This window comes from Odocoileus virginianus, chromosome 30, assembly GCF_023699985.2.
Source record: "Odocoileus virginianus isolate 20LAN1187 ecotype Illinois chromosome 30, Ovbor_1.2, whole genome shotgun sequence".
Lineage (NCBI taxonomy): Eukaryota > Metazoa > Chordata > Mammalia > Artiodactyla > Cervidae > Odocoileus > Odocoileus virginianus.
Window position 1 is genome coordinate 25,572,792 of NC_069703.1, and position 24,428 is coordinate 25,597,219.

The following is a 24,428-nucleotide window of genomic DNA, read 5'->3' on the forward strand; positions in this document are numbered from 1 at the left end:
ATATTTTGGATTTTACATTTTCGAATTTGAAAAACAAAGGACATTTTCTTCTGTCACAAGAATATATAAACAGCAGATAAGGAAGTTGTGACTCTGGCCCAGAAGAAATGACAGTCATTGTGTAATAGTATACTAAAGAAAACAAAAAATTTGTGCTTATTAATACAAAGTAGATCTAAGGATAATAAAGAAGGCCATGACTAGTCTATGTACCTTTGATAACACCTGTGACCCAATTTCATCATGTACAGAATAAATACACAGCAGACAAAGTTGTCATAAAGATTAGTACTTGCATTAGGCTTCCTTAATGATTCAATGGGTAAAGAATCTACCTGCAATGCAGGAGACTTGGGTTTGATCCCTTGGTTGGGAAAATCTCCTGGAGTAGGAAATGGCAACCCATTCTTACATGGAAAATCTCATGGGCAGAGTATCCTGGCAGTTACAGTCCAAAGGGTCACAAAAAGTTGGACATGGCTGAGCAACTAAACACAGCACACACAGGACTTAAAAAACTCCAGGCATGCAGTGAGCATCATATAAGTCTCACTTGTTACTGTAATTGCTATCATCATCATCATCACCATCATCACTAGCCATAATTGGTAAAAAGCAGTTTTACCATAATTGGTAAAAGTCTGGGTAAAGTCCAACAAAGAATCAAAACTCAAACACTGTCCCAAAGTAAGCAAGAGTTCTCTGGGTTAATTCTGAACAGATATTAAATAAAAGCATATGGGAACAGCACAGACATATTCATACTGAGCACCATTTTCCCAGAAATAAATAGGTCAGCCAACATTGACTCCTACACACACAAAAAACAAGGTAAGCAAGTTCTTAAGTGGGCTGGAGAACCCTTAACCCTTAGACACCATTGTGATTTTAAAAAAAAAAGAATGACTTAGAATAATGATAGTAAAATCAATCGAATACCTATGGTGTGCAATACACTAGCTTCTTTACATTTGTACGTACTCATTTACTGTACTGATAATTTAATTTAAGTAAGGACCCAACAGGATTCTGCATCAGAAATGAAGAAACCAGGCTTAAAGAAGTTGGGTATCTTACACAAGATCTCATGCTAGTAAATGAAAGACTCACACTTTTATTTCAAAATCCATGCTTTACATATAGGGTTGGAAAAGAATGGAAATTACCTATAAAGAGAACAATAAACCTCATTTCTCGGTTAACAGGAGGGAAAAAGCCTTATCTGCTGTGCTCCTTCAAATAAAGATTGAGAATATGAAATACAGCCTCTGACTTTGTGCTTCACTGGCCAGAAAAGCTGCCATAAACTAAGGCAAGAGCCCTCAGACATTTATTCTGCCTCAGAGGTTCCATCACCCTTCCTCCCTTCCTCTCCCACTTCCCAAATAACAACCACAAAGAAAAATAAACCATCAAATCACACCTCCACCCCTCACGCACACTCAGATGTACACTCTTGACCCATTTGGTAGACTGGAGGTGTCACTTTGGGGAGTAGGGGAGTAGTCGGAAGGAAGGAGGGCAGGGAGACTTAATTAGACTCTGTTAATCACCCAACTTGGTGCTTTGTCTTTTTTCAGTGGATACTTACATCCACAAAGAGCTTTTACTTCATGTAACAAAGATGGAGCATAATCACAACTCCGTGGGAGGTGGAAAGACTTTTCCCCTTTGTGATCAAGAAATGTTTGGTTGAATTTGGAGTGAGAGGGCAAGCTCAGTATCTTTCACTCCCTTCTGAATGGTTGGTAAGAGGAACTGGGCAATGGTGATTTTAAGACAGCACAGCATCCTTTGATTTGTTACTTGGTGCCTTTGGGCATTCAGCTAGAAATGAGCACTAGGACATGTGAGCATGCATCTTCACAGGCAGGTCCACTGGGAACTCCCTCTGGGGGCGTGCGGGGTACCAGTTCAGTCCTTATTTACTTGGGCATGGTATTTGGGAAATATCATACACCCTCTCACAGTCCCCAGTTAATTGCTCAGCTATCAGCTGAAGCAGAAGCAGACTGTTCCAGGGCTACCCCAGCCCCGTTCCTCATTTCCTTTAGACCTTGCTACTCAAGCTGTGACCTACAGACCAGAATCAAGGGTATCACTTCAGGGCTTGTGAGAAATGCGGAATCTTGGATTCCACCTCAAACCTGCTGAATTGGAATCATCATTTTGACATGAACCTCAGATAATTCATATATAGTCACATTAAGGTTTAATGAGCAATAACTTGGATCATTAAAGGATAAACTGGGGTCTTTTAGAGTGGGCATAACTCCCAGCAATAGGGTGGTGAAAGATGCAAAAATTCTTCATCAGCTATAATCTGTGAGGGGCCAAGAAAAACACCAACTCCTATTCCACCTCTGCCCAAGAATGTGGTGGACTAAAACGACTGATCTGTCAGTAATAAGTAAATTGGCTCACTAACCATTGAATAAAACAATATGCAGGTGAACAGAAGAACAGTCTTATATATACCACTCTTCTAAAGATGGTTTGAACCATTGGTACCAGAGATGCAAGTTATTCAACAAACTGAAAATCAGCACCTTTCTTCTTTCCCTGGAACATTAGCAAGATGGTTTTAAATGGTAGTATCAACGTCTCTGATGCTCCACTCTACATGGTTTCTAAAACATTTATGATTATTACATAACAAAATTAGTACCACAAAACAGGAAACACAGCAGGTTATTACAGTTTTCCAGATTAGTGTATGTTTTATGATAGGGTAAGTAGAAAAGAAGGAAAGGAGGTCTCTAGGTGTGGATGATGGAAGAAAGGGCAAACCTCCGGGCAACGTCTCTCTGAACAGACATAGGTAGGATGGTATCAGTACATGCAAGCATTTTATAAGACACTGATACACACTTTATCTCATCTTACTCATACAGAAGACTTACAGCAGATATCTTTATGGATCTCACCCATTAACAAAGGAAATAAACAAGGAGAGGCGAGCTGACTTGCCTAAGGTGACAAAATTAATGAACAGTGAAGTCAGTCTTTATAACCAGTTAGATAAGCAAAACGAGAGTATTTTACATTGTACACCAAGAGGAAGTGATGTCTCGGACTCTTTGCCACCATAAGGATTGTAGCCCACCAGGCTGCTCTGTCCACGGAATTTTCCAGACAAGGATACTGGAGTGGGTTGCCATTTCCTACTCAAGGAGATCACGAATTGAACCTGCATTTCTTGGATCTACCTGTATTGGCTACCTGAGCTCCCTGTGCTATAGAGCAGGTTCCCACTAGCTAGCTATTTCACCCATGGTAGTGTATATATGCGGAGAAGGCAATGGCACCCCGCTCCAGTACTCTTGCCTGGAAAATCCCATGGACGGAGGGGCCTGGTAGGCTGTAGTCCATGGGGTCCCTACAAGTCAGACACAAATGAAGCGACTTAGCAGCAGCAGCAGCAGCAGCAGCAGTGTATATATGTCAATCCCAATCTCCCAGCCCATCCACACCCACCTCCCCCACCTGCTGTATCCAGTCTGTTCTTTCAGCTGCTTCTCTATTCCTACCCTGCAAATAGGCTCATCTGTACCATTTTTCTAGATTCCACATGATATGAGTTAATACATGATACTTGCTTTATCTTTGTAACTTACTTTACTCTGTGTGACAGTCTCTAGATCCATCCACAATAGGACCTAATTAAAAGCTTTTGCACAGCAAAGGAAACCATAAGATAAAAAGACAACCCTCAGACTGGGAGAAAAATCTTTGCAAACAAGGCAAGCAACAGGGGTTAATCTGAAAAATATACAAATAGCTCATACAGCTCAATATCAAAAACAAACAAACAATCAACCCAATAAAAAAAATAAGTGGAAGACCTAAACAGATATTTCTCTAAGGAAGACGTACAGATGGCCAAGAGGCATGTGGAAAGATGCTCAGCCTCAATAATTATTAGAGAAATGACTGCATTTTATCTTCATTGATTTTGAGGTTCATGTCCTCACAGTGGTAATTCAGGACTGACCTGAAGAGGGAGAAACATATGTATGAAAGTATTTAAGTGCCATGTTTGTTGTTGGGTTATGCTATGTTGTTACTGTTCTCAGCGCTTCCACTGATAAGGAGCATTGAAATCCTAATCCTCTAGAAGGTTAACACTAGAGAAGAACCTAAGAGGTGCCCTGTTTCAACCAAGGTATTTCATGATGAGGAAAATAGTGACCGAAAGAGAGAATCAAGGATTTGTCTAAGATTCTACAACTCCTCAGCACTTGAACCCAAATGTTCAGATTACATAAGAAAAATAATATGTTAACAAACTGAAGATCCCCTTTTATTATTGGAATGTTAGCATAATCACTCTGACCTCTGTTTGTTAAGCAAATCTAATTTTTTTGTTTTTCTTCCATGGTCAAAATAAATCATCTTCATATCACCAGCTTTCCAGGCAGCATAGTGGTAAAGAATCCACCTGCCAATGCAGGAAATGCAAGAGGCTCAGGTTACCTCCCTGGGTAGGGAAGATCTCCTAGAGGAGAAAACAGCAAACCATGACAGTATTCTTGCCTGGAATATTCCACAGACAGAGGAGCCTGGTGGGCTACAGTCCATGGGTTATAAAGAGTAAGATATGACTGAGCATGCAGGCAATGCAACAAAATGCAATCCCCTCCAAGGATAAAAACAAGAGACATTCATTGGCTTCTGCATCTTTGCATCTTCCAAGCTGTATTTTCATTTCATAAAAGGTAGGGAAAGTCTTTTGATTGAGACACGTGCACATTCTATTCACCCAATTCTGGATTTTAGAGTCTGATAATAATTTTATGTCCTCAGCACCTGGCAAAAAGGCTTGGCATTGTATTAGTTGCTAAAAGCAGATAACTTATTTAATATTTGTAACTTTATACCTGGTAGAATGCCCATTTTACAGAGGAGAAAACAGGTTCCCCAAGTTAACGTCACTTGCTCAAAGCAACACAGAATACAATGGAACCCTGATCGAAACCTGAGACCCGTGGCTTTGATTTGTAATGGGTAAAGTGCAAAAATTACATCTTGATTAAGGGAATGAATAAAGAATCAGATGAATAAAAGAATATGTATTTTACCCCAAGGTCAGGATGCTGCACCAGCCACTGCAGTAAAGCAGTCAAGGAAAAAAATCTGTGCCAGTTTGATGTCTCAATTGTTTGCGAGAATCATTTGAAAGGAGGTGAAGCTGCCAGAGGGAATCACCATGAGAGATACTGACAGGGGCCCACAAGAGGAGCATTGCTTTCCTAACTTCTGCTACATCAAAGTGCCTCCAAAGAATGCAGGGACTCCATCTCATGCTCCTGCCACCAGGGCAAGTGGCCAGCTGCCAAGCTGCTATAAATCTGCTTTTTAATTTAACCTTCTACTTCTCTTTTGGCCTCACCATTGGGATTGCTGCACAAACAGGAAACCACAAGGATCCCCTCTGTGATTATTATCACAGGAAGAAATTCAGAGGATGAAATAGCAAAGACAGAAGCAGCAGTGGGGGCAGGGGAAAGGCTTGTTTCAGGATTCCAGGAGGGTCTTTATAAATAATTGAGAGAAAGAAACAGGCTAAACTGAAAATAAACGTAGCATACAAAATTATCAGTGTTACTCTACAAGGGAAATGTTTAAATACAGCCAGAATCCTTGGAACATAACCAGAGGACTCCTGTTGTCTCCGATGCAATTCACAATAAATGGCTCCTGTGACTCCAACGTGCCAATTAAACAGTTTGTCTTTGCCTCAACCTTAATTTGGCAGACAGTTCTGTTGTAAATCTGTGTACTGGGATGGAGGAAAGTTGTTTCTCAGCTGCACCCCCCAGAGTTTACTCTTTGCTCAACACAAAATGTAAATATGTCATTGCGTTGACTGGAGTCAAGTGAAAGATGCCAAATGGAATGAAATATTCAAGTCCCAGATTAATTACTGCTTGAAACGTTCTAATTTACTGCCCATATTTTGTGCATCAGAAGAAGCAAAGGGATCTGTGGCCCTTGCAGCTGCCGAGCTACTTCAAGACTTAGAAGGGAGCAGTCTGGACACTCAGTGGAGTTGTCGCTCTGTCAAGATCACATTTCTAGAAAATGCCTTTTCTGAAAACTAGATGATGTCCATTAAGAGGTAACATGCTATTGCGTTCTGAGTACAAAATTCAGTAGCCACCGGTGTAATTTAATCTTTCAAAGGTCAAGAATCATATTTAAATGTATTTCATAACGTGTTTGTTTTTCTATTTATTGACTTGGGGATTAGCTATGAGAAACTTACATGGCTACCAGCTAGCTGGAATTAGGTTGGCAGATTTGGGGGATAGTTCCACTACAAGAAACTCAAGAAAACTCTCTAGAACTCAGAGGTCCTTATTCTGTACTGTAGGTAATGATGATTCCCTTACTGAAAGAAAAACTGGATAACTTCCACCAGACCACCTAAGCATAGAGCTGCAGTGAATGCTAGAAGACAATCAGCTTAAACGGTTTGAGCCCTTTTACGATATTGGACTGAATCTCAAATTTCTATGCAATCTGTTCTCATCCATAACCTAAAGTCCTGGTTTGGGACAGACATGAGGGAGGATAATCTAAACTAGGCCTGCCTTGTAGTTTAATTCAGCATTCTAAAATCATTCTTTAGGTAGGTCGCCATCTGCTTGGGAAATAGATGAAATGTGACAATAATAGGTGAGCTGCACCAGACAATATTACTTATATAATTTCCTCTGCTTTAAATAAATTTTTATTTTTGAAAAGTTATATTTTTGCAGAAAACTTGCGAAGACAGTGCAGAGTTCCTGTATATTCCTCAGCCAGTCAGTTTATCAGTTTATCTTAAAGTCTAGTTAATAATCATAAATCAGTGTTCTTTCTTTCTTTCTTTCAAATGTACCATAGTCATGAATGATAAATTGATAAACTGGCTGAGGAACATATAGCAACTCCATATTATCTTTGTACATGTTCTGCAAAAATATAATTTTTCAAAAATAAAAATTGAATTTTCCATTAATATCCTTTTTCTGTTTCAGGTTCCCCTCCTAGATGTTTCATTGTATTTATTAGTCTTGTCTCCTTTATCACCTCTGGGCTGTGGCAGTCTCATCTTTCCGTATCTATTGTTTGGAAGTTAGTCTCTAAATCCAGTTCAAAGTAGGGGGGAGGGGAGATGACTAAATTTTATCTCCTGGAGTAGGGAGTATCCATGCACATTATTTTGAATTCTTATATAAGGCACTTTCCCCACTCATTTATTTATGTATTCAATTATTTATTTCTATCACTATAGACTCATGTATATTTATTTTATACATTGGTTTATTTTTTTCTCATGTATATTTATTTTGTACTTTGGGTTATAATTCCACACTTGGTTATTTTATTTTCTTGCTCAAATTCCAGCTTTGGGCTTTGGGAGCTCTTTCAACTGGCTCTTGTGTGGCTTGATCTGCCCCTACCCTTTAAACTTTTTTAGTACTTTCTTGCTTTCTGGTCCTATGAGTTACTCCAGGATCGTCTTATATTTTCCCTGTCCCAACCCTAGAATCAGTCATATGTCCATGAAACTTTGGTAACATTTATCAAAGAACAGAATTTTGAAAGCAAGATCTGGATGCTGTATGTGCATACTGATCACTATTGGAATATTGTTGCTTCCAGATAACAGAACCAGGTCATATATGTGTATACACCAAGGCACGCTGTGCTCTGCTTAGTCTCTCAGTCATGTCCGATTCTCTGCAACCCCATGGACTGTAGCCCACCAGGCTCCTCTGTCCATGTGGATATTCCAGGCAAGAATACTGGAGTGGGTTGCCATGCCCACCTCCAGGGGATCTTCCTAACCCAGAGAATAAACCCAGGTCTCCCACAAGGCAGGAGGATTCTTTACCATCTGAGCCACCAGGAAAGCCCAAGAATACTGGAGTGGGGAGCCTATCCCTTCTCCAGGGGATTTTCCTGACCCAGGAATCTAACCAGGGTCTCCTGCATTGCAGGCAGATTCTTTACCAGCTGAGCTACCAGGAAAGCCCTATATCAAGGCATATATGTACTCATATCTCTAACAGTTCCTGTATCTATTCAACTGCTTACGAAAGTGAAAGTCGTTCAGTCTATGTCTGACTCTTTGCATCCCCATAACTATACAGTCCATGGGATCCTCCGGGCCAGAATACTGGTAGCCTTTCCCTTCTCTGGGGGATCTTCCCAACCCAGGGATCAAACCCAGGTCTCCAGCATTGCAGGCAGATTCTTTACCAGCTGATCCACAAGGGAAGCCCTCATCTGCTTATATATTAAGTTAAACATGAGTCTGTGCTGATGTCCCAGATCCTGAAGCTAATACCACATGGTATGTTCTGACAGTCTCTGATTGCTCATCTGTAACTTTCCTCTCAAGAGTGAGAGGTTTGGTTCTTACTATTGATTATCCATTTATGTGTTCAGTCTCTGTACACGTGTAAAGCATTTCAGAATCGCTAACCCATATCACCAGAAGGAACAAATTTAACTGCTAGAAACCAGTGTTATCCTTATAGTTCCTAGTCAAACCTCTGCTTCTCAGACTTGCTTAAGTCAGCTCCTCTATCCCCCCCCCCTTCTGTAAAGTTATGTCATGCATTTGTAACCCAATGAGATTTATACGCCATGGTCTAAACACCATTCTGGTTGTTGGTGGGTAGGGGGAGATGGAAGAGTTTGTCTTTGTTTTCTTTAGCTGCATACATTAAAGTTCACACCTTGTGATTTGCAGTTCTATTGCATTGAGGGAATTATTTTCTTTTCCTTTTGTTTTAATTAATTATTTTAATTGGAGGATAATTACTTTACAATTTTGTCATGGTTTTGCATATGTCAACATGAAACAGCCACAAGTAACATGTGTCCCCCCATTCTGAACCCCCCACTTACCTCCCTCCCCACTCTATCCCTCTGGGTTGTCCCAGAGTACCTACCAGCTTTGGGTGTCCTGCTTCATGCATCGAACTTGCACTGGTCATCCGTTTTACATATGGTAATATACATGTTTCAATGCTATTCTCTCAAATCATCCCACCCTTACCTTCTTCCACAGAGTCCAAAAGTCTGTTCTTTATATCTGTGTCTCTTTTGCCACACTGCATGTAGGATCGTCATTACCATCTTTCTAAATTCTATATATATGCATTAATATACAGTTTTTGTATTTCTTTCTGACTTTCTTAACTCTGTATAATAGGCTCCAGTTTCATCCACTTCATTAGAACTGACTCAAACATGTTCCTTTTTATAGTTGAGTAATATTCCATTGTGTATACTTACAACTTCCTTATCCAGCCATCTCCCGATGGACATCTAGGTTGCTTCCATGTCATAGCTACTGTAAGTAGTGCTGCAATGAACACTGAGGCACATATTTCTCTTTCAACTCTTATTTCCTTGGTGTGGATGCCCAGCAGTAGGATTGCTGGGTCATATGGCAGTTTTATTCCCAGTTGTTTAGTGAATCTCCATGCTATTCTCCATAGCAGCTGTACCAGTTTAAAACAGATTCAAGCTTCTACAATGATCCAGGGCAGCAGGGGTAGGTTTTGAGAAACATTCTTAACTTGTTGGAGATCTGCCCCATCATCCTTATTACAATACCAAGGACCACTTAACGTCCTGTCCAGGAGTGCTGTGAAAATATACATTCATGTTGGTATACCACTCAAGAGGAAGGAGGAAGAGGAGAAGCTAAAAATACTAAACAAACATTAGGAGCTGAAGTACGTTACATAAGATGTTACAGAAAAACCCAAACAAACTTTTTGGCCAACTCAACAGTATCCCAGAAGAACATGATGTTACTTTTTTTATTATTAAACTTTTTATTTTGTATTGAAGCTTAGCCAATTAACAGTGTTGTGATAGTTTCAGGTGGACAGCAAAGGGACTCAGCCCGACATACAGGTGGTGTTGTTCAGTCAGTCTCTCATGTCCAACTCTTTGCAGCTGCATGGACTGTAGCATGCCAGGCTTCCCTGTCCTTCACTATCTCCCAGAGTTTGCTCAGAAACCTGTGTCCATTGCGTCAGTGATGCCATCCAGCCATCTCATCCTCTGTTGTCCCCTTCTCCTCATACATGCAATTATTGTTTATTAAATAAGTTTCATGTGTCAAGGAGAAGGGCACAGAGTGTAAAGACAGTCACTGAAGCAAATTTCCATGTTTTTACCTATGAACTCTAGGTTGTTCTCTGAGAACTGACTCCCCAGAAAACACCTCCAGGTGCTTCGTAAGCTGATCCCCCTCTTCCAGGTGGACCTATCCAGTGTGCATGATCATGCTCCATGTCTTGTGCATTTTTCACTCACACTGTTTCATACCTTCCTGCTTTGGATGTGCTAACCCTTCTGCCTGAAGATCCTTGCTCCTGTTTTAAGTTTTGGCCACAAGTCTTGTGGGATCTCAGCCCCTAGATCAGGGATCAAACCCACACCCCCTGCATTGGAAGGCAAAGTCTCAACCACTGAACCGCCAGGGAAGTCCCAATGGGTATTTATTGAAAGATTATTGTGTGCCAGGCTTTATGTTATGTTCTCTTGGGGAACACAAAGATGCATGAGTCACATTCCTGCCTTTGAGAAGGGAACCCAAGAAGGGAACCCAAGGTGTATCCAGAAAATCGAAGGTACAGGATTTGCCTAAAAGTAGAGAAGCCGAGGGGAGAAGGCAATGGCAGCCCACTCCAGTTCTCTTGCCTGGAAAATCCCATGGACGGAGGAGCCTGATAGGCTGCAGTCCATGGGGTCGCTAAGAGTCGGACACGACTGATCGAGTTCCCTTTCACTTTTCACTTTCATGCATTGGAGGAAATGGCAACCCACTCCAGTGTTCTTGCCTGGAGAATCCCAGGGACGGGGGAGCCTGGTGGGCTGCCATCTATGGGGTCGCACAGAGTCGGACACGACTGAAGTGACTTAGCAGCAGCAGCAGAGAAGCCGAGAGCACATATGAACAAAGGTTGGGGCGTCCACAAGATAATCTAAGGGATGGACCATGAAGAAAGAAGGCTTGCTGACAATATTGGACATTTTGCTCATAAGGCAGGGGTAACCCATGAGGTGAGGCTTGCATAACAGACTGAAAATGTTGGATATTTTCTGTAGCCAGTGATGAAATATCAGAGGTTGTTAAGCATAAACTTTAACTGTGAATTTCACTCTCTTAGTAGAACAAATCAGGAAATACTATATATTATATATGAATATATTACTAACATCTTAACCTTGTCACTTAGAATACAAATTTCTTGAGGGAATGGTTTTTGGATTTCTATTTTTTTTTTAAAAAAATCCCCTATAATATATATTGAATTATAGCTAAATGGTGACTTCTGGATTAATGAATCCTGAAATTCAGCAATGATAATAAGAATAATAACTGCTGATATTTATTGAGTACTTATATTGTATACCACATACTGTATGCTGATAGCACTGTTCTTAGACCTGGGCATCCCCAGGTGGTAAAACATCTATGGGGCAAGTAGACCGTGTGCTGTCAGAGCCTGCACCAATCCCTAACCCCTATACTGCCCACATTCCTGCCTCCATGTTCATCCTCTGGGTAGCAAGACCCAGAAATTAACTGCTCAGATGGTCTATACACACATCAAGGTCCAGCTTGGGCCTCTTCCCTAGGTTCCTTCTCCTGAAGCTGAGAGGCAGCCAAGGGGAAACTTTGCTTTTTGGTTATTGGGGCGGGGGGTGCGGGGTATGCAATAGGACGAAGGGCAACTAGCAGTGGACTGGGGAGGGACGGCTCCATTCCTATTACCTTGAGCCTCACAAATACATTACCAACAGGTCAAGTGCTCAAATTATCTCACTTAATTTTTAGAACAGTCCTATAAGGTGTCCACCTTATACAGAGGAGCATTAGAGAGGTCAGGCAGCTTGTTTAAGGGAACAAGGCCTCTAAACAGTGGAAGATGGGATGCAAGTCCCGAGCTCTTTAGCTGTGAACTTGAGGCTTTAACCATTATGCTACACTGCACCGTCTCGTCCAGGGCCGCCATGTTGCATGACTCCCTTTCCCGTGGTTTTCGATGAGTGGAATTCTGCAGCGGGGCACTGCACGGCCAGCGTGTCTGTACCAGGGAGCCTGGCTGTGAAAAGAGCAATCGCTGATTCACAGCATTCAGCCTATTCATTGTGCTTAGCCTCGTTTCTCACCTGCCACTCTGACCCCTTTTCTCTCCTGGATTTGTCCTCAGCCAGCAGCGTGGGCTTCAGTATTGACAGCATCTGCGCTCCTCAGCTCTCTAATGCACATGCGTGTACTTGAGACTCCATGTGTCTCTCAATCATGAGGTTTAAAATGGGTAAGCTCATTCTCGGCAAATGGCAGGTATGCCTCTCCAGGTGGGAGGGCATGACATTTCTGCCACGTGCCACCTCCTCCCCCACTAAACTCCCCCACAAAGGAGTATTTTAATAGAAGGTTAATGGAGGGCATGCAGAACAAAAAGAAAACGCTGTCATCATTATTCCATGTTGTACTCTAATAGAGGTCAGCTCTCTCGGATTTTTCCCCCTATCCATCCTTAAAATGAATTATTTAGCCTATGAAAACAAAACTAGTTTATTTATGATGACAGAGAAGCTGTAAATGTGCTCCTGATCTGTGCATTGACTAATTAGATTAATTAAGCCAGCATGCATTTCAGAACAGGCAGGCAGGTGGCAAATAACATTTCAGATGATTTATATGATATATTCCATCAAGCTCACAGTTGATAAATAATATCACATTCATTCCATTAAGATATCGAAGTGGAAAAAGAAAATAGTGCATTCTTGGCTCTGGGCTGTTATCGAAAGAACAACTCTTGAGGTTACTACACTGGACATTATTTACTCTACTCAAAACAGTGAGGGGGAGGGGGAGGGGGGAAGCCAAATCTCAAACTCAAGTTTGTCTCCTTGGTCCCTTTCATTATGCAAAGGTACTTCTTTGCCTGGCAATAGAATTGAATTTTTGAGATAGAGATGAGATTTGAATGTCAATTAAGCCGTTGCTGCTTGCTACCAACTTTTGCTAGAAGCTCCCATACTCTGTATGGGAAGCTCCTGTGCTAATCGGCCAGCTTCCAGTGTGTGCTCTTGGTAAATGAGTGTGAAACTGGCTGAATAGAAAATCTTTCCTTCTGTGGTCTTCAAACTTCAGCGTGCCTAAGAATTGCTGGGAATGTTTGTACAAGTGCAGACTCGGGTCCTACTCCCTGTAGGTCTGGATGGAGCTAGTAATCTGTATTCCTTTAATCAACACCTTGAATATGGATATAACCCCATTCTAACAAGCTCATGCACAAGAACTGAATCCTGGAATGTGACCTGTGGTTTTTCTGGATTCTCAAGTTCATTGAATATATTAAACTCACTTCTTTTAGAGTTGTCAGCGTTTCTCAGCATATAGTCCAAGGACCATCTGCATTAGAATTTCCTAGAGAGGCATGGTGAGAATTCAGATTCCTGGGCTTCACTTAAAACCTACTGAATTTGAATTTGTAAGAGTCTGCATTTTAGCAAACTACCCAGGTGACTCTGATGCATACTAAAATTTAAGAACTACTGCCTTGGAGAAATGTTTGATGTAGGTGCAACAAAAATTGGCAGTCTCCTCCCTGTAGTCATGGGTTTGCTTAAAATATGGAGATGTATGTCTTTCTCTGTCTGGCTCAGTAACCTCTCTAAGAATAGTCTTAGACCTAAACAGAAGGGAGTGCTGGAAATGTCTGCTCTCCAGGGTTACCTTTTGGTTTTCTGACCCTTTTTGGTTTATGCCCTGTGGGGCTCTGCAGAATTGCTACCATCTTGATGAGGACAATTCTGGAGTTGCCTCTAGGTCACTGGGAATGCTGTAGTTAAATGGGAGGTCCCCTGAGCTGCAGCCCCTGGGATATAATGGTGTGTCATGCAGGTGCCATGGCAAAGACTAATAGCAGAAACTGACATGTGAGACAGACCCCAATCAAAAACTGACATCCTCCCCAGCCCAGGAAGAGATGATAAGCCTTCCTATTACAGCAGAATGGCAGGCGAAGAGGCAGAAGAGAAATGAGCAGCAGCCAAGTAACCCAGGAAAGGCACAGCCCATACTTTGCAAGCCTATCAGACAAAGCAAAACCTTTATCAAAGGCCTATGATAAATATTTAACCTTTGTGCAATCAGCTAACGAGAGAGAGAATAATCTGAAAAGTGTAACAGATTTAAGATGTTATCATCGAGACCAGGTCAGACAAGGATGGGATGGATAAATGAGAACTTTGGAAACTAGGAGAGGACTTTGCTCAAGATCAGAGCACATTGACTAAAATCATCATTAGTTCTACAGTGAGAAGGACTAGAAATTGATTTCAGAGCTTCTTTTATAGCTTAATAATTCTTGGAATAATTTATTTTTCCCATTGCTGTATATTGTTTTCTCCTTCCATTGTGTAGATTCAATCAATAAATCCTTTTCATCTTAGTCCTCAAAGAAAGACTCTTGTCTACGTATATAGGGATCCTTGTTATTCAGTTGTGTCGGACTCTTTGTGATCCCATGGACTGTAGCATCCCCGGCTTCCCTGTCCTCCACTATCATCTGAGGTTTGCTCAAACTCATATCCATTGAGTCGGTGATGCCATCCCACCTTCTCGTTCTCTGTCGTCCCCTTCTCCTCCTGCCTTCAATCTTTCCCAGCATCAGGGTCTTTTCCAATGAGTCAGCTCTTCACATCAGGCTACAAAAGTATTGGAGCTTCAGCTTCAGCATCAATCCTTCCAATGAATATTCAGGGTTGATTGCTTTAGGATTGACTGGTTGATCTCCTTGCAGTCCAAGGGACTCTCAAGAGTCTTCTCCAACATCACAGTTCAAAAGCATCAATTCTTCAATGCTCACCCTTCTTTAAGGTCCAACTCTCACATCTGTACATGACTACTGGAAAAATGTAGGGGCCTTAGATGGATAAATCCTCCTTGATGGATACAGAGAGGATCCCAGTTCCCAGAGTGCACAAAGCCTTGTCTGCAACATTCCTCTGGAGCATCTTTCTGAATGAGTGAGCTGCATCTTTGTAAAAGGATGATATCATTCAACTCTGCAAAAGTACACCCTGTGCTGTGCTGTGCTTAATCGCTCAGTCATGTCTGACTCTTTGTAACCTCATGGACTGTAGGCCGCCAGGCTTCTCTGTGCATGGAATCTTCCAGGCAAGAATACTGGAGCGGGTTGCCATGCCCTCCAGCGGATCTTCCCAATCCAAGGATCAAACCCAGGTCTCTCACATTGCTCATGGATTCTTTACTATCTGGGCCACCAGGGAAGCCCAAGAATACTGGAGTGGGTAGCCTATCCCATCTCCAGGAGATCTTCCTGACCCAGGAATTGAACTGGGGTCTCCTGCATTGCAGGCTGATCCTTTACCAGCTGAGCTACCAATGCCAAACCTCAAAAATTATTTTTGTTAAGATGGTCTTTCTTAAACTATAATTTCCAGATTATATGCAGGTAAACAGTTTTCCTTCATAATGAAGTTCCTGTTAGCAATCAGTTCTTGAGTGGTCTGCTCCGCTGTATCCTCCTTATAACAGTGGCTTGCTTTACCTTAGACCATCCGACGGCAGAGGCGAATGAAATCAGTAATGGGGTTTTTGGTTTTGTTTTGTTTTTTCTATCAAGGGCACATGATTTTGTCATATCTTCTCATTTGCTAATCTCAGTAGGCTCCCATCTCCTTATGACTTTGTGTATGTTTTAAGTTTTATTTTATGTTCTTCCTGTTTCTAAGATTTTAAGATGACTCTTAAATGTCTGATAATAAAAGATGCAGAAGTTAAGTTTATTTAAAAATAAGTGGAAAATGTCAACTATAGCTATAGAACGTGCATTGCTAATCCAAAGGCCATTCATTCTTACTATGATTGAATATTAAATTTAGCTATAAACTTCCCTGAAGCCAAAGCAAGCATGGATGTAAGATGTGTTACATAATTCTCATTATTTATAGAAAATATCTAGCAATTATCTAAGGTGTGTTTATGTGCTAAGTCACTTCAGTCTTGTCCAACTTTTTGTGACCCTATGGACAATAGCCCGCCAGGCTTTTCTGTCCCTGGATTCTCCAGGCAAGAATACTGGAGTGGGTTGCCATGCCCTCCTCCAGGGCATCTTGCCAACCCAGGGATCAAACGCACATCTCTTATATCTCCTGCGCTGCACGTGGATTCTTTACCACTAGCACCACCCAGGAAGCCCTATTTAAGTTATAAAACTATTTTTAATCAACTTTATTGAGGTATTATTTACAGTAAGTTCACCTACTTAAAGTGTCACTTCAACAAATGTTTGTAATTATATATGTAATCATTATTGCTGTCCCTAGAAGCTCCATCATCCTAAACTGTTCCTTCTGTCTCTTTGCTTTGCCAGCAATCTCTTCTCTTAATCCTTGGCTCGGGAAACTGTTCTGCTTTCTATCACTGTATTTTTGCATTTTCTACTCAGTTCAGTTCAATCGCTCAGTCGTGTCTGACTCTTTATGAACTCAAGGACTGCAGCACACCAGGCCTCCCTGTCCATCACCAACTCCTGGAGTTTACTCAAACTCATGTCCATTGAGTCGGTGATGCCATCCATCCATCTCATCCTCGGTCATCCCCTTCTCCTCCTGCTTTCAATCTTTCCCAGTATCCGGGTCTTTTCCAATGAATCAGCTCTTCACATCAGGTGGCCAAAGTACTAGAGTTTCAGCTTCAGCATCAGTTGTTCCAATGAATATTCAGGATTGATTTCCTTTAGGATGGACTGGTTGGATCTCCTTGCAGTCCAAGGGACTCTCAAGAATCTTCTCCAACACCACAGTTCAAAAGCATCAATTCTTCTGTGCTCAGCTTTCGTTATAGTCCAACTCTCACATCCATACATGACTACTGGAAAAAAAAACATATCTTTGACTAGGTGGACCTTTGTTGGCAAAGTAATGACTCTGTTTTTTAATATGCTGTGTAGGTTGGTCATAACTTTTCTTCCAGAAGCAAGAGTATTTTAATTTCATGGTTGCAGTTGCCATCTGCAGTGATTTTGGAGCCCCCAAAAATAAAGTCTGTCACTATTTCCACTGTTTCCCCACCTATTTACCATGAAGTGATGGGACCGTATGCCATGATCTTAGTTTTCTGAATGTTGAGCTTTAAGTCAACTTTTTCACTCTCCTCTTTCACTTTCATCAAGAGGCTCTTTAGTTCTTCACTTTCTGCCATAAGGGTGGTGTCATCTGCATATTTGAGGTTATTGATATTTCCCCCTGCAATCTTGATTCCAGCTTGTGCTTTATCCAGCCCAGCGTTTCTCATGATGTACTCTGCCTATAAGTTAAATAAGCAGGGTGACAATATACAGCCTTGCGGTACTCCTTTCCCTATTTGGAAACAGTCTGTTGTTCCATGTCCAGTTCTAACTGTTGCTTCCTGACCTGCATACAGGATTTCTCAAGAGGCAGGTCAGGTGGCCTGGTATTCCCATCTCTTTAACATTTCATGCAAAGATGGGCACAATAAAGGACAGAAATGGTATGGACCTTACAGAAGCAGAAGATATTAAGAAGAGGTAGCAAGAATACACAGAAGAACTGTACAAAAAAATGATCTTCATGACCCAGATAATCACCATGGTATGATCACTCACATAGAGCCAGACATCCTGGAATGTGAAGTCAAGTTGGCCTTAGGAAGCATCACTATAAACAAAGCTAGTGGAGGTGATGGAATTGCAGTTGAGCATTTGCCATAATATCATGTAAATGGATTATACAGTATATGGTCTTTTATATCTGTTCTTTTCAATTAATATAATGCTTCTGAGCATTATAGAGGGACAAATCACATTATTTCACCCATTCATTAGTTGATACAGACTTTTTCCCAACTTTTGGCCATTACCAGTAAAGCCACTGGGCTTCCCTGGTGGCTCAGATGGTAAAGAATCCGCCTGCACTGTGGGAGACCTGGGTTTGATCCCTGCGTTGAGAAGATCCCCTGGAGAAGGGAACAGCTTCCCACTCCAGTATTCTTGCCTGGAGAATTCTGTGAACAGAAAAGCCTGGCAGGCTACAGTTCATGGGATCGCAAAGAGTTGGACACAAGTCAGCAACTTTCACTTAAGAAAATAAAGCCACTAGAAATTTTCATGAATAGGTAACTGTTGACAGACACTTTCTCTTCTCTTGGGTAAATATCTAGGAGTTGCTCCACACCTTTGATATGCTTGGTATTGTCAGGCTTTTTAGCTATTCCAGTGGGTGTTGGTTGGTATCACTGTGGTTTTCATTTGCATTTCCCTAATGACTAACAATAGTGATCATCGTTTTGTATGCTTATTTGCCATTCAGATATCTTTGGTAGTTTCTGCTCAGATTTTGGCTCACTTCTTATCAAGTTGTCTGCCTTCTTATTTTAAAGTTGTGAAAGTTCTATGTATTCTGTAATTTATATATATTCCTGATTCAGTTCGTCATCAGATATATGTTTTGCAAACTTTTTCTCCTAGTCTATTACTTGCCTTTTTATTTCCTTTACAGTGTCTTTTGAAGAATAAATGTTTTAATTTTGATAAAGTCAACTTATCAATTTTATTTTAATTCACTTTTTGTATTTCTAAGAAACATTACCTAGTCCAAAACACAAAGATATTCCCTTATGTATTTTCTAGAAATTTTATGTCAGTCCAACCTACTTTTTCCCCTTATTGTTCCCTTCTGCTTTCTCTCAGATTCAGTTTAGTCTTACTATTTGAATGAAAGGGAACAGTGCTAGAAATAAGGACATCCGAATAAAGTATGGACTCGAGCTAATAATAATGATCTATGTTGGTTCATTCATTATACAAAGATACCATACAATCTTAGCAATTTTTCTGCAAATTTAAAACTGTTCTAAACACAGAGTTTATCTTTTGAAAAAAGAACAGTGTTTTCTGAATACTGGACATGTCTGAAACACCTGGGTTACACAAATATTTCTGTTTCTCAATTTTTCTAAGCTCCAGTTATGTTTGCCTTCACATGTTTGAAGACAAATAGAAACAGTGGGATGCAGAATTACTATTGTGTATTGCCCTACAGAGATGCAGCCTGGCGAGAAGAATGCAGTGGAAGGGCATGGTACATGCCAGATGGCAGACCGTAATTTATGACAATTTCCTAGTCTGTTTTTTAAAGCAACCAACTTCCCTATAAAAGAGCCAAAAATGATATTGTTTCTTTCTCTTATTAGCTTATTAATTCTTCGAAGCTATAAACCAAGCCTTCTCATTCTTATTTGCAGCACAAAGTACCTTGTATTCAGTAAATAGCTCTGGTTTGAATGAATGCCATAAATAAAGGCATTGATGAACATAAAGCAGTCTATGCATCTAACATAAGAAAATATGTAATAGTCAATTTAGATTCTCATCAATTAAACATAACAAATGCCTGTTAAATCCCCTAAAAACTTAACTGTTGTTAAAATTACTAAGGCAATTAAGTCTACATCATGAATTCATCATAATGAAAGAGCTTCTCTACCCAGAAGAAAATAAAAGGTTTTTCAGTTTGACAAGCAAAAAAAACCCCATATTTTGAAAGATTACTTTTCATCTTTTTGACATCCTTGTCACTCAAAGCCAGAAAACTTGATTTAGGGGTTTCAAACTCTGTCACTTAGAAGAAATTTCATGCTGTGGATGTCTATGCAGAATTTCAGTGGTAATGTTTTCCTGGCCAAGTTGTTGCAGCCTTCATAAGAGAATTTTCAGCAGAGATTCTGGCAGGTTCGAAATGTAGAAGATTGAATATTGATGTAATGTCAAAAGAGTTCCATAATTAAAGGTGTTTCTTTTTAGTGTATCCCTCCATCTATTCATTAATTCAACAAATATTTATTGGACACCTGCATGAGCAAGGCTTTTCTCTTTCCTGAATCAGATAGCAGCAACTGAATGAATGAATGAGCACCCTAATGAATAAGAGATGCCTCCTAAAGCCATATTACTGCACTGCTTCAGAGCCCATTGAGGGTGATTAATGTCAAGGGAAAGAGTGAAAAGTATCCAAAAACTTACTGACTTAGAAAAGCTTCTTTTCCTTTCACAATCTCCACTCCTACGATTTTCAACCCAGAAAGGGAGCTGAGTAATCTTCTGCACTCTTGCCTTGTGCTCCTGTCATTCAGTGTCCTCTTCCAAACACAAAAGTGCTTTCCTTTCCTGTTGTTAAGAACTGCTTTCATGTTATATCCATCTTTTGGGGGACATGAGACAGCCTGGTCTCTGTTGTTTATTGTTGTTTTTTCTGTTGGTTTTCTCATTTAAACTTATGTAGAATAGAATGTACAGAAACTAAATAGTATGTTGAAACCTCATGTATCCATCACATAATCCCCCAAAACAATTAACCCAGGGCCAGCTCCATCTACACCTTCATCCACTACCCCATCCTTGTACTATTTTGCAGCAAATCTCCAGCACCACATATTTTCAATTGTACCCTGGACTTAATAACAGAAAGATTAGATGAAAAGACTTCAAATTTCTGAAGAAGGAAGGAAAGTGCAAAGTGGTTCCAATAAAAATTACTTGCTTACAGTAGGATAACCTGAAAAGTGAAAAGGTTAACAAAATCACCTGCTTTGAAGGGAAAGGGCTGAATACAGCCCTGGGAATGTCAAGGTCTAGGGACCAGAGAGCAATCTGAACACTTTGTGTTTGATCTGTTTCTACCTCTTATCCTTGCATTTCTCTCTTTGTTGGCTTAGTTTATCCTCAAACATACTCACTCTTGCCTGGCGGTTCAGTTGGTAAGTTATCCGCCTGCCAATGCAGGAGACTTGGGTTCAGTCCTTGGGTCCGGAAGATCCCCTGGAAAAGGGAATGGCAATCCACTCCACAATTCTTGCCTGGAGAATCCCATGGACTGAGAAGCCTCACAGGCTACAGTCCATGGGGTTGCAAAGAATCAGACATGACTAAGAGACCAACACTCCCCATGTGGAAGGGACCATATGACTGTAGAAGCCATCTCTGAACTTACACACTAATAATCCCATGACTCTAAAGGGAAAGACAGAGGCATCCCTGCCAACTTCAGTCTAAAAAACCCAAGGGAAAAAAAAAAATAAAAAAACCCAAGGGAGCTTTCTCATTGGTCCCAATTGAAATTATGTGCTTTTTCCTTGACCTATCACTGAGTTCGGAGGAATAGGATACTCTGACGCAGCTTTGGCCACACCTACTTCTCCTTCACTGGTATTAACGGGGTGGGTACAGTAGGAAGGAAGGAGGCAGAAAGACTACATCTTAAGAAGGAAAGGGACCTGACATTTGTTGGGTTTCTAAAATGTGATAGGAGATACCATATTTTTTTTATAAACTAAGAATTCCTAAAAGATAAATATAATTATTTGCCTTTATGATCTTTAGAAACATTCATTTTTATCCATTTTATGTCTTTATTTAATGCCATGCACAGCATGCAAGGTCTTAGTTCCCAGACCAGGAATCGAAGCCGTGCCCCTGCATCAGGAGCGCAGAATCTTAACCACTGACGCACCAGGGAAGTACCTATTTGAATCTTTTAAAAAAGAAGGAAAATTCAGCAATTACGCAGTTTGCCCAAACTTTGACTCTTTCGGTATCCCTGTTTCTACCACTCATTCTATTTCTGAGTTATGTGTTTTAAAGTATGTGATGAGCACACATTGAGTAAAGAGAATGTTTCAAAAGAGAAGAGATTTTGATGGCTGTGAAACTTACACCTGGGAGGCAATATGAAACCATATGACCTTAAGCAATTTACTTACCTTCTTCTCCATGCCTCAGTTTCCTACTGCGTAAAGTCATTGTAATAATAACCAGGTAGGTTGCAAAGATTGAGAAAAGAGATGTATGTAAAGTACCTCACACAGTGCCTGGCTCATAGTATGAAATAAGCAAATGGTTGCAATTATTAGTGGTATAACCACAGCCCAGTGCTCACAGTGAGTACAAAGAAATGATTATCGAAAGCAAAAAGAACTCCAGGGTCACCAGCTGTGATGAGTTTCCATGACTGTGAAATGGAAACACTCTATTTTTAATATTTCTTGAAAGGTAAGACCCAAAATATACATAGATGTTTTTATTATTTTCTATCATCAATTGCATGCACTTTCCCCCAAATCTGGGAATCTACTGGAAGCTCAACAAGGGAGGATAACGAAGTTACTTACTAAAAAGGGAAAAATTGAAAAGCACAAAAAACCTCTCTGACCTAGAAAGAGAGATGTTTGAGTGGTTTTGTCAAATTAGGGTAGATATCATTTCCCATTTCTGGTTCTTGTTTGAAAAGGAAGCTGATGAAATTGCCTTAAAGAGGATAATCATCCCAATGAATGGTTTTAGCCTTTTAAATCTAACATCTAATGATGTGACAACATCATCTCTATTTGCTGAAGACCAGACAACTGCCACTGCTATTACAGCTGGAAAAGTTTGGCAGGGAAAATAGAAAGAAAATTCTGAATGAGTACCACCTTAGGAATATATTTAATCTCCTAGATAAAACTGTCTCTGCCTCCATTTGCAGCTTGCCAGACATGATTCTTGTCGTGAAACATACAACTCACTCTAGAAGGGATTGTGATGGAATGGCTTAAAGAAATTTAAGTCAACAGAATACAGAAATTTCAAACAGTTCCATTGTGAGATTTCTGGAATTAACAAATATCTGGTGACAGGAAGATGCAGATGGTCTTAGGTGTATGTTGCACCTTTCCTAGCTGCAGATACTTGTGCTATCCCATGGAGAAGAGTGAAAAACTCAACATTAAAAAAGCTAAGATCATGGCACCTGGTCCCATCACTTCATGACAAATATAAGGGGAAAATGGGGGAACAGTTACAGATTTTCTTTTCTTGGGCTCTAAAATCACTGTGGACAGTGACTGCAGCCATGAAATTAAAAGATGTTTGCTTTTTGGAAGGAAAGCTATGACAAGCCTAGACAGCGTATTAAAAACCGGAGACAATCACTTTGTCAACAAATGTCCATTGAAGCTGTGGTTTTTCCAGTAGCCATGTATGGATGTGAGAGTTGGATCATAAAGAAGGCTGAGCACCAAAGAATTGATGCTTTTGAACTGTGGTGCTGGAGAAGACTCCTGAGAGTCTCCTGGACAGCAAGGAGATCAAATCAGTCAATCCTAGAGGAAATCAACACTGAATATTCATTGGAAGGACTGATCCTGAAGTTGAAGCTCCAATACTTTGGCCACCTGATGGGTAGAGCTGACTCATTGGAAAAGACTCTGATGCTTGGGAAGACTTGAGGGCAGAAGGAGAAGGGGATGACAGAGGATGAAATGGTTAGATAGCATTGCCGACTCAGTGGACATGAGTTTGAGCAAACTCATGGAGATAGCGAAGGACAGGGAAGCCTGGCATCCTGCAGTTCATGAGGTTGCAAAAAGTCAGACACGACTTAGCGACTGAACAACAGCAATATCTCCTATGGAACTGAATTTGTTTTATCTCTGATCTTGGGCAAATTGAGTCATGAAAATTTTCTCATTTTTGAACCACAAAAATAGAAAATCTGATTAGGGTGGTCAGGTAAAGCAGAATGTTTTTTATTTCTTATTTCTTACTACATCCCTTCTTTTTGTCATCTAGTGAAGGTAATGAAAGAGGAGATCTGCAATCCACAGAGGCACCCATTAGGAAAGGCATTCTCTGTTTTCATAGTGTTGCTTGTTAAGTCACTTTAGTCATGTCTGGCTCTTTGTGATCTCATGGACTGTAGGCCACCAGGCTCTTCTGTCCATGGGATTCTCCAGGCAAGAACACTGGAGTGGGTTGCCATTTCCTTCTCCAGGGGATCTCCCTGACCCAGAGATCAAACCCAGGTCTCCTGCATTGCAGGCAGATTCTTTACCATTTGAGCCATGAGGGAAGCCTAGAAGAATGTTTAATGTTTATCCAAATCTATGATTCTAAAAGGAACAAGTTCCTTTAAGATGCTGTAGGGTGAGCAGGTAGGTCTTGATTCCATGTAGACTTTTAGTGCTTCTCAGATAATGAGGAATTTCCGTACAAAGTACTGCAGTCGTGAAGGAAAAGCCTGGGATCAGTCTTACAGTCTCTACTTATTTTGACCTAATCCCTCACCTCTCTGGTTATTCTCAGTTCTTTCATTCCTGTTTCTATTCTGATACCAGGCTGTTTATCTCCAATTTGAGTCCTGGCAGTGGTGATGTCCACACTGGGGGGCCAGATGGTTTCTTTTGCCTCTCAAATTTTCTCTGATCTTGGCAATAACCTAACTCTGAGTTGCCTGGGCAAACTACTCTATGCCTCCCACTCTCCCCTACATTTCAAATCTCTTTGAGCTCATGGCCCACCGAGTGG